Source organism: Spinacia oleracea, chromosome 6 (assembly GCF_020520425.1).
Source record: "Spinacia oleracea cultivar Varoflay chromosome 6, BTI_SOV_V1, whole genome shotgun sequence".
Lineage (NCBI taxonomy): Eukaryota > Viridiplantae > Streptophyta > Magnoliopsida > Caryophyllales > Amaranthaceae > Spinacia > Spinacia oleracea.
Genome location: NC_079492.1, coordinates 80,066,793 through 80,075,859, shown reverse-complemented (window position 1 = coordinate 80,075,859; position 9,067 = coordinate 80,066,793).

Sequence of the window (9,067 nt, the reverse complement as noted above, 5' to 3'; positions counted from 1 at the left end):
TACCTACCCATGTCTCATGGAATGACTCTAAGCAAGACTCAGTGCCCAAAAACACTTGATGAGCGTAGACGAATGAATGGGATTCCATATGCATCATTGATTGGTTCAATAATGTATGCTATGATATGTACACGCCCAGATGTTGCGTACGCACTCAGTGCTACGAGCAGATACCAGTCAGACCCAGGAGAGGCGCATTGGACTGCTGCCAAGAACATTCTGAAGTACCTGAAAAGGCACAAAGATGACTTCCTGGTCTATGGTGGAGATGATGAATTAATTGTTAAAGGCTATACGGACGCAAGTTTCCAAACCGACAAAGATGATTTCAGATCACAGTCTGGGTTTGTCTTCTGCCTCAACGGAGGAGCAGTAAGCTGGAAAAGTGCTAAGCAAAGCACCATTGCGGATTCTACAACTGAAGCGGAGTACATTGCTGCACATGAAGCAGCAAAGGAAGCTATATGGCTAAGGAAGTTCATAGGTGAACTTGGTGTAGTCCCCTCCATTAAAGGACCAATAGCCCTGTATTGTGACAATAACGGAGCTATTGCACAGGCAAAAGAGCCTAGACACCACCAGAGAGTCAAGCATGTACTTCGTAGATTTCACCTTCTACGAGAGTTCGTTGAAAGAAAAGAAGTCGAGATAAGCAAAATTGGAACTGATGACAACATATCAGATCCATTAACTAAACCTCTGCCGCAGGCGAAGCACAACTCGCACACTGCAGCTATGGGAATCAAGCATATTGGAGAATGGCTTTGATGTCTCTGTTTAATATTTTAAAGTTTTAGAGTTTAAATCTTTGTAAAACATTATTGGTTAATCATTCACAATAAATGAAAAGAATTCATTTTTCCATTTAATTTGTGGTTTATTAAATGATGAGTCCCTTCAATTTGACGATATATTCAAGATAGACTGTCAGGACCAGTCCTGTGACTAAGAAATGTCTATCAAGTGAACTTGAATGTCAAAGGTTGAAAATGGTCCCTAGTCGGAGTTTTCTATAAAATTGGACGCATAGAAAACGTTAGACGATTAGAATGCAAGATGACTAGTAGTTCTGTTTCTTGAACTATGTGGACATGGCAATGTCATAATCATTTGCGTAGATACTTACTTTGGGAAGACTAGTATCGGACAAGACCTATGAAACTTTACTGTAAGAGATGAAAGTCTGTCATAAGTAAATTTCATTAAATTATTAGACACTAAATCCTCAATACCTGAGTGATTTGAGATTACTTGTTTGAGAACTGGTTGCTTTGACGTTGACCAACCGTCGCACCGTAAAAGGAGGCTATAAAGGCAACGCTCAGGTAATCACCTATCAAACGAAGTCTAATCTCAAGATCGCAAGATTGGGATTGTCCTCCCATAAATCGGGATGAGATGCTTAAAAGTTGTACAAGGCCACTCGGAGAGCTAGAAACTGTGAAATGCATGGCCGTGCTCGGATGAATCATAGGCTATGATTATCTGTTTATTTGATCAGTTGAACTCTGAAACCGAGGAACACCTCTGGACATAATAAGGATGACAACTCTTACCTTATGTTCAAGAGCAAGCATCGAGTGACAAAGGAATTAGGAAATGCACACTTGTCCCTAAGGACAAGTGGGAGACTGAAGGAAATAATGCCCTTGGTCCAAGTATGCATTCTATGTTATGTCTAATAAATGCGGTTCAGTATTAATTAACAAGTTAATAATTCAGTGAGATCAAGTGAGCTGAATGCCTAGCTAGAGGCCGCTTCAGTTCAAGTGGAATTAATGATATTAATCCACAACTTACTCTTGACTGAACCCGTAGGGTCACACAAATAGTACGTAAACGGATCAAGTATTTAATGGCATTAGATACTCCATCTATGGATATTCGGAATCGACTGATCTTGGTTTCAGTGGGAGCTGAGATCGTCACAGGAAAGAAATGAATACTCCGGAAACGATGATATTGCCGGAAACGGAAATATGGATCGTATCGGAAATATAAATATTATCCAAGTCGTAGATGTTGCCGGAAACGGAAACATGGTACGTATCGGAAAATATTATCGGAAATGGAAATATTGCCAGAATCGGAAATATTGCCGGAAACGGAAATATTGTCAGAATCGGAAATATTATCGGAATCGGAAAATAATTCCGGAAACGGAAATATTAAATATTTGTTCGAAACGGAAATTGATTCCGGAATCGGAAATATTAAATATTGTTCGTATCGGAAATGAATTCCGGAACCGGGAATTTAATCGGAAGCGTATCGTACGAATTAGCATCGGACGAGGCCTGCCGGACGAAGGCCCAGCACGAAGCCGGGCCATCGCCCAGCAAGCCAAACGCGCGCCACAAGCCCAGCCAAGGCAGCGCCCAGGCCTACCGCAAGGCAGGCCCAGCGCGCGCCAAGGCCACGGCTGCGTGGGCCTCGCTGCGTGGGCTGTTGCTCGCACGCACGCGCATAGGCGGCCCTTGTGGCTGCCGTGTGTGTGTGTGTGTGAGTTTGTGTTCATGCATGATTCCTAAAACTATTAGAGTTAGTATATGATTAAATTCCTATTCCTAAAAGGATAAATTAATTAATTAGAGTTCTTGTAGGATTCTAAGTTTAATTAATTCGTGTCCTACTAGGATTACAATTCCCTTTCCATAACTCTATAAATACGTGCCTAGGGTCACATATTTTCAGAGATTAATTCAAGTATTCAAAGTGAGTTTTGAGAGAAAAATTCAATCACACATCTTGCTCAAAAGTGCCGAAAATTCTAGTACCTTAAGGGCGATTCTAGTTGGTCAATCTTAAGGCGGATCCGGACAAACTGTGGACTATCTACGGAGGGACGACACTTGGAGTCCTAAAGACTTGTTCTTGTTCGGTTCGGGCGCAGCTAGGGAAGGCACGCAACAAAGAGTATGCATCTAAATTATGCTATATTATTATGTGTAAATAATATGTATTCCTGGGTTAATGGTTGTTTCCGCATGATTTATGTAATATCATATGTATCATAACCTAACATGTAGACGCCTACATTTGTCCCCTAGTCAACAATGCACTCTGATTAGCTGAAGAATGACCCTCGACTTGCTGAAGAGACCATACAAAGCAGAACCTATTAAATATAGTAACTCCCATAAATATAAAGCTTTCTAAAATATAATGGAGACGTACTTAGTCGCATTCGCATCCCGATAAGGCTTAATAGCGGTTTCATCGATAGAAAGATTGAATGTACTTGTCCTCACTACAGCACACATGTACGCGCCATAACGTTCTAGTGCTTGCCTGCTGGATCTAGAATAACATAGCTCAAATAATAACACTTCCCGAACTCATAATTATTGGGCATAATACATGTAAATGTTAACCCAAGTTATTGAAACACGCTTACGAGTGCCTAGAATACGCCCGTTAGCTCATTTAGCAAATAATACGTCCTTACAAAGTCAAAGTTTGTCTTGTAAATTATGATTTAGATCATGCATATCACATGGTTGTATAGGCCCAGGAAACAACTTTCCATGGACTTATCATAAGCCCAAATTCGATTTAAAACCGTGCCGACCTCCACTCTTCGGGCCATAACTCGATATTTACTAGGCCCACTGATGCGAGACCAGCGGCATTGGAAAGCTGGATTCCGTAGATTTCCAACAAGATATTTTTGCAAAAATCCGAGTTTTTATAATGAAGTTATGAGTTGTTAAAGATCAAAGTATTTGGAAATCTGCGGAGCAAGTCTGCCTGCACTAGAAATTTATAGCGCTGGCAGACCAGTGCTGGAAATTTCAAACGCACAACATGCATGCGCTAGAAATTTGTAACGCTTAAACTGTTATATTGGATCTGTTACAGTTTCCGTCGGTTTCTAATGTGATTCTACCTACAATTCTCTGTAAGTTTATAATCCTATTTCTACCAGAATTCCCCCCATCCTACACTATAAATACAACCCTTTTGCACCTTAATTTGAATCATCAATTTAGTCTCACTCCTCTGATATTCTGAATTCTCTCTTCCCTCTTTGGTATTCTAAAATCTCTGTTGAAGTCCCGTCTCGTATTCGTAGTAGTTCTACCATATAACTCTTGTTAAGAAGAACTCTCTCCGCATAAGCTTTCAAACCATCCCAATTACTGCCAAAGTTATAGCCAATTCATAAGCCTAAACCGAAGAATTTAAGGGGAAACTCAGCTAGAATTAAAGGAAATATAAGGATCTGAAAGTCAGTAAAAAGATCGTTATAAAGATAAAATGATACTCTGCTAAGGCGAGTGGTAAGTGTTCCTAAGAACCGCAGTTTAGTCTAAGTTATATTGTAAGGTTCCTAATATTATTTATCGCTTTCATCACCTTTATAAATCTGTTCACCTAATCTACTATATTACTCACGCCTAATAAGATATTCTCTGGACAAATCTAGATCATTGTTAAGAACCTTAAATCAATCTATAAATCACTCTTTTGAAGTTTTTTAGTTAATTATATGTGCATTAAAACCCACTCAAAATTAGTAATGTAGTCTAAGGCATGTCTCTTTCGTCGTCACATTGAACTAGTAAGGACCACCGTGTGGGCTAATGCTAGGCACTCCCCGTATTAGTAAACGTCCCCAGAACTCTCAATCTCTACCCGGCTGGATGTACGTTGAGCGATCTCCATAACAGGGATCACAAGAGAACCTACGGCCGTTGTGATCAAATATATAGTAAAAAGAGGTTAACGCCCACAGTTAATTCCGCTTTTACTTAATATGATTGCCACATCCCTAGAGGAAAGTCGTTCGAGCCATTTTCTTAGGAAAAGAACGCCCGTCCTACTTTTTGACCCCCTCACACCTAGGCACTGTACAATCTCTACTCCGTTGGATGTACGTTGAGCATCTCCATAATAGGGATCACAAGGGAATCTATGGCCGTTGTGATCAACTATATAGTAAAAAGAGGCTAACGCCCACAGTTAATTCCACTTTTACTTAGTATGATTGCCACATCCCTAGGGGAAATTTGTTCGAGCCATTTTCTTAGGAAAATAACGCTTGTCCTTGGCTTATTTTTCCCAGTCTCCTAGGCTATTTTTGTAGTAGTACTACCTTAGAAAGTGGAGTTTATCGCCTTTAAAGTCGGAAGTCAAGACAACCAACGAGAATATAAATTACCATAAGTAAGTATAACAAGAACACCACAATTCTTGAATACGAAAACATGGAGTTACTCAAAGAGATGCTAAAGAATCAAATCGTGTTCATCCCTGACCCCCTCAACGATAAAAAATTATAAGAAGTTAGGGGGAGTACCGAATTCCCAGGCATATGCATCAACCATCTTATGGCCACATTCCGAGAGGATACAAATGAGGATTTGTAAGAATTATCAATTAGCTAGATCAAAGTCTTTTCAAAAACACTTCAAGAACCGGTGGTCAGGCCGGATAACCAATGATGAAGAAGGATTCTCTAGCGCAACAATGTTGGGATGGAATCTCGACATCCTGGTTACCCACATCTTTACATGAATGGACAGTATATCCATAAGGGAATCCATCGGGGTATGCAAAGCTTGGGGCAAAGAGATAGTCAAGATATAGTTCCCACCTCGACCAATGCACGCCCTTCTTAGAAGCATGGTCGTGGAGAGACACCCAATATATAAAAGTGCCTACATCACGAAGGCATATGAATAGACCCAGATAATATATTACGAGTGCGCGTGCCAAAATTGGGATGAATGCATATCAAAAAAAGATGATTCCCTGGAGAGTTATTGACGAAGAAGAAGGGAAAATCGATCAATTTGGACCAAGGAGGAAAAGCAAAACCACAAGGGTCACGGATTATGGAGACTTATTGAAGAGAAGATCAATAATCCTAAATACGCCCATGTAAACTCCTTATAGAGTACAACACCAAGGTAGCCAAAGATGAAGAAGTCAAAGCCAAGAGATTCATCCTTGGTGTTCACCTAAACCAGGACGAAAAGACTAAGAAAATTATCTCAGAGTTAGATATGGGGACCGTACAGCCCATATCAGGCAAAAGTCCATTCAAACTGAATCAACTTCTTCACTAGGGGTAATTTGGATAAGTACACAACCCTTCTTATCAAATTAATTAGGGAGGATTTGTTATACACATTTTAAAACCTACCCTTAGTAAGGGTACATGATAGGTTAACGGCCTTAAATCAGGAGGAGTCCAACAGTAAAATCAGGCCCAACAAAGTTACAGGCCCAGGGAGAAGGAACAAAGTTTCCCCAGTAGAGATAAAGCCAAGCAAGAGCGTGAGCCTAGGGAGACCATAACTCATCGCCAAATTCAAGGAGGTTAATTGGAAGCGCGAAACATATCAAAGGATGATGTGGCCATAATCATCCAATCTTTCTCTCCTGTTCGACCAGTTATGGGAAGTAACCCCCACTTTCCCACAGCCGTTCCATAACTCCTTTTCATTGAGGAGTACATAACTGACAAATGAAACAAAACTGACACATGAAGGTAGTACATCAACAACGCAGAAACAAAGATTTTCATATTGTCGTAGCTTTCCTTAGCTTTAGCCCTGGCCCTTGGTTTAGCCCTAGGCTTAGTAGCCTAGCAGTAGTTCGTATTTTTCCCCATGTATTGAAGAACTTCAAGTGGTTAGCGTCTGTGTAATTTGTAAGAATTCAACCATAAAGGTACATTTCTTCATGATTTAATATTTGTCCAGTTTTTATTACATATCAATCAATCATATCTATTTATCTTGTATGTTGTTATCTTAAGCATTTCATTTCGCATTAAATCTATTAAAATTGGGTTGTAATTTGGTGATTTCTTACGAAATTACAGGTTCACGAGCGAGGCCTCCACATAAAAAGGTCAGTCGTCCCTATGGTCAGTACCCTTAGGCACCTTTATCACCCTACATTGTTCGCGTATAGCGTCAACACTAATACCTTTAAATATTTAAATAAATAACATGTAAGTAGTATAAGATTAAATGTGATACAGTATGGCCTAAACTTCAAAAATGGAATTGAACTTGCGCACTTGAATTTCAATGGTATGTCCTACTTTCATCAACTAAATAGGAATAATTTTTCATACTTTAAATACTTATCCTAATTATCCAAAAATTTTACAAACGGTTCATAAAACATATTAAATATAAATGCAATGGTGCACTGACCATATTTTACATTCAAAGTTAGTGGTACGTAGTGAAGGAAATAATGCCCTTGGTCCAAGTATGCATTCAATGCTAAGTCTAATAAATGCGGTTCAGTATTAATTAATTATGCAAGTTAATAATTCAGTGAGATCAAGTGTAGCTAGAGGCCGCTTCAGTTCAAGTGGAATTAATAATATTAATCCATAACTTACTCTTGACTGAACCCGTAGGGTCACACAAATAGTACGTGAACGAATCAAGTATTTAAGTGAATTAAATACTCTATTTATGAACATTCGAAGACTACGGATCTCAGTTCCAGTGGGAGCTAAAATCGTCAAAAGGCAAAATAAAGAATACTCCGGAAATGATGATATTGCAGGAAACGGAAATATGGATCGTGACGGAAATATAAGTATTATCCAAGTCGTAGAGTGTGCCGGAAACGGAAACATGGTATGTATCGGAAAATATTATCGGAAATATAAATATTGTCGGAATCGGAAATATTGTCGGAAACGGAAATTTTACCGGAATCGGAAATATTAAATATTGCTCGAATCGGAAATGAATTCCGGAATTGGAAAACGAATCGGAAGCGCGACGTTCGAAACGATCGACGAAGGAGCTTGCTAGAAGCAAGGCCCAACACGAAGCCAGGCCCAGCGCCCAGCAAGCCTGCGCGCGCGCCGAGAAAGTGGGCCGAGCAGCAAGCCATCGTCATGGGGCCAGCGAGCAGCAAGCCAGCGCCCATGGGCAAGCGAGCAGCAAGCCAATCTCGCAAGCAGCAAGCTGCGGGCTGCGCTGCTTGGCTGCGGGCTGCACGGCAGCATGGGCTCAAGGGCCACGCGTTGCCTTGTCCGGCTAGGTTACTTCCTTGAGAAGTAAATCTCGTTTTCCTAATTCTACTAAAATTAGATAATTTGTTAAATCTGAAATACGTAAGTGTTTGATTAAACATTAAATTCTAATGATATAATTTAACTAGAATCCTAATGGATTTATTTATTGGAATCCTAGTAGAATTCTAATTCCGTTATTTCCACCCTATAAATACGTGGTTCATAATCACAATTTATAACACAATTCAATAAGTATTCACATAGATTAAGTTCAAGGAAGAATTTAATAATTTGCCTAAATTAATAATTAAGCTTTCCTAATAAATATAAACCTTAGATAATATTCTAGTTGGTTGAATCTAAGGCGGATCCGAACGTGCTGTGGACTATCTACGGAGGGGCTATACTTGGAGTCCTAAACTTGTTCTTGTTCGGTTCGGGAGCAGCTAGGGAAGGCACGCATCACATGTATTTATCCTAATTATGCTAATTGATATGTGGCAATTAATTTGGATTCATGGCTTTATGGTTTTTCCGCATGAAATATAATGTTTTATATTAGTCATAACCTAACTGTCGTATCACGAGCCTCTAATTAATTCCATAATCAATTATAGTTTACATGGTTAAATTTTATAAATTTGCAATGAATTAAAGGGGTGATTAATTTCGTGTATGTAATTAATTGCAAATTCGTGCGATTATTTAATTATATGTTCGTAGGATTTTTCTGCAGTTTTGTCAATAATGGTCGGAATCTTATAATTTTATAGTGAATTTCGCATGTAAACGATGTTTTACAATTTTGACAAAAATCAAAGATTTGTCGCCGAACCCAGAATTCCCAAATTCGATGCCTAACTATGACTTTTCGGAGGTTTTAGTTTTTCGAACGCAAAATTTGTAATTTTTATGATGTTAAATTAAATATTTGCGAATCTTGTATGTAAACCTTGAAACTATGATTGACCTACTGTATATGTTTAACAATTTTAAAGCCTAAAATTGTTAATGATACAACCTAATTTGTGATTGTAATTAATTTGTTGAAAGTCGAATAATTTAGTA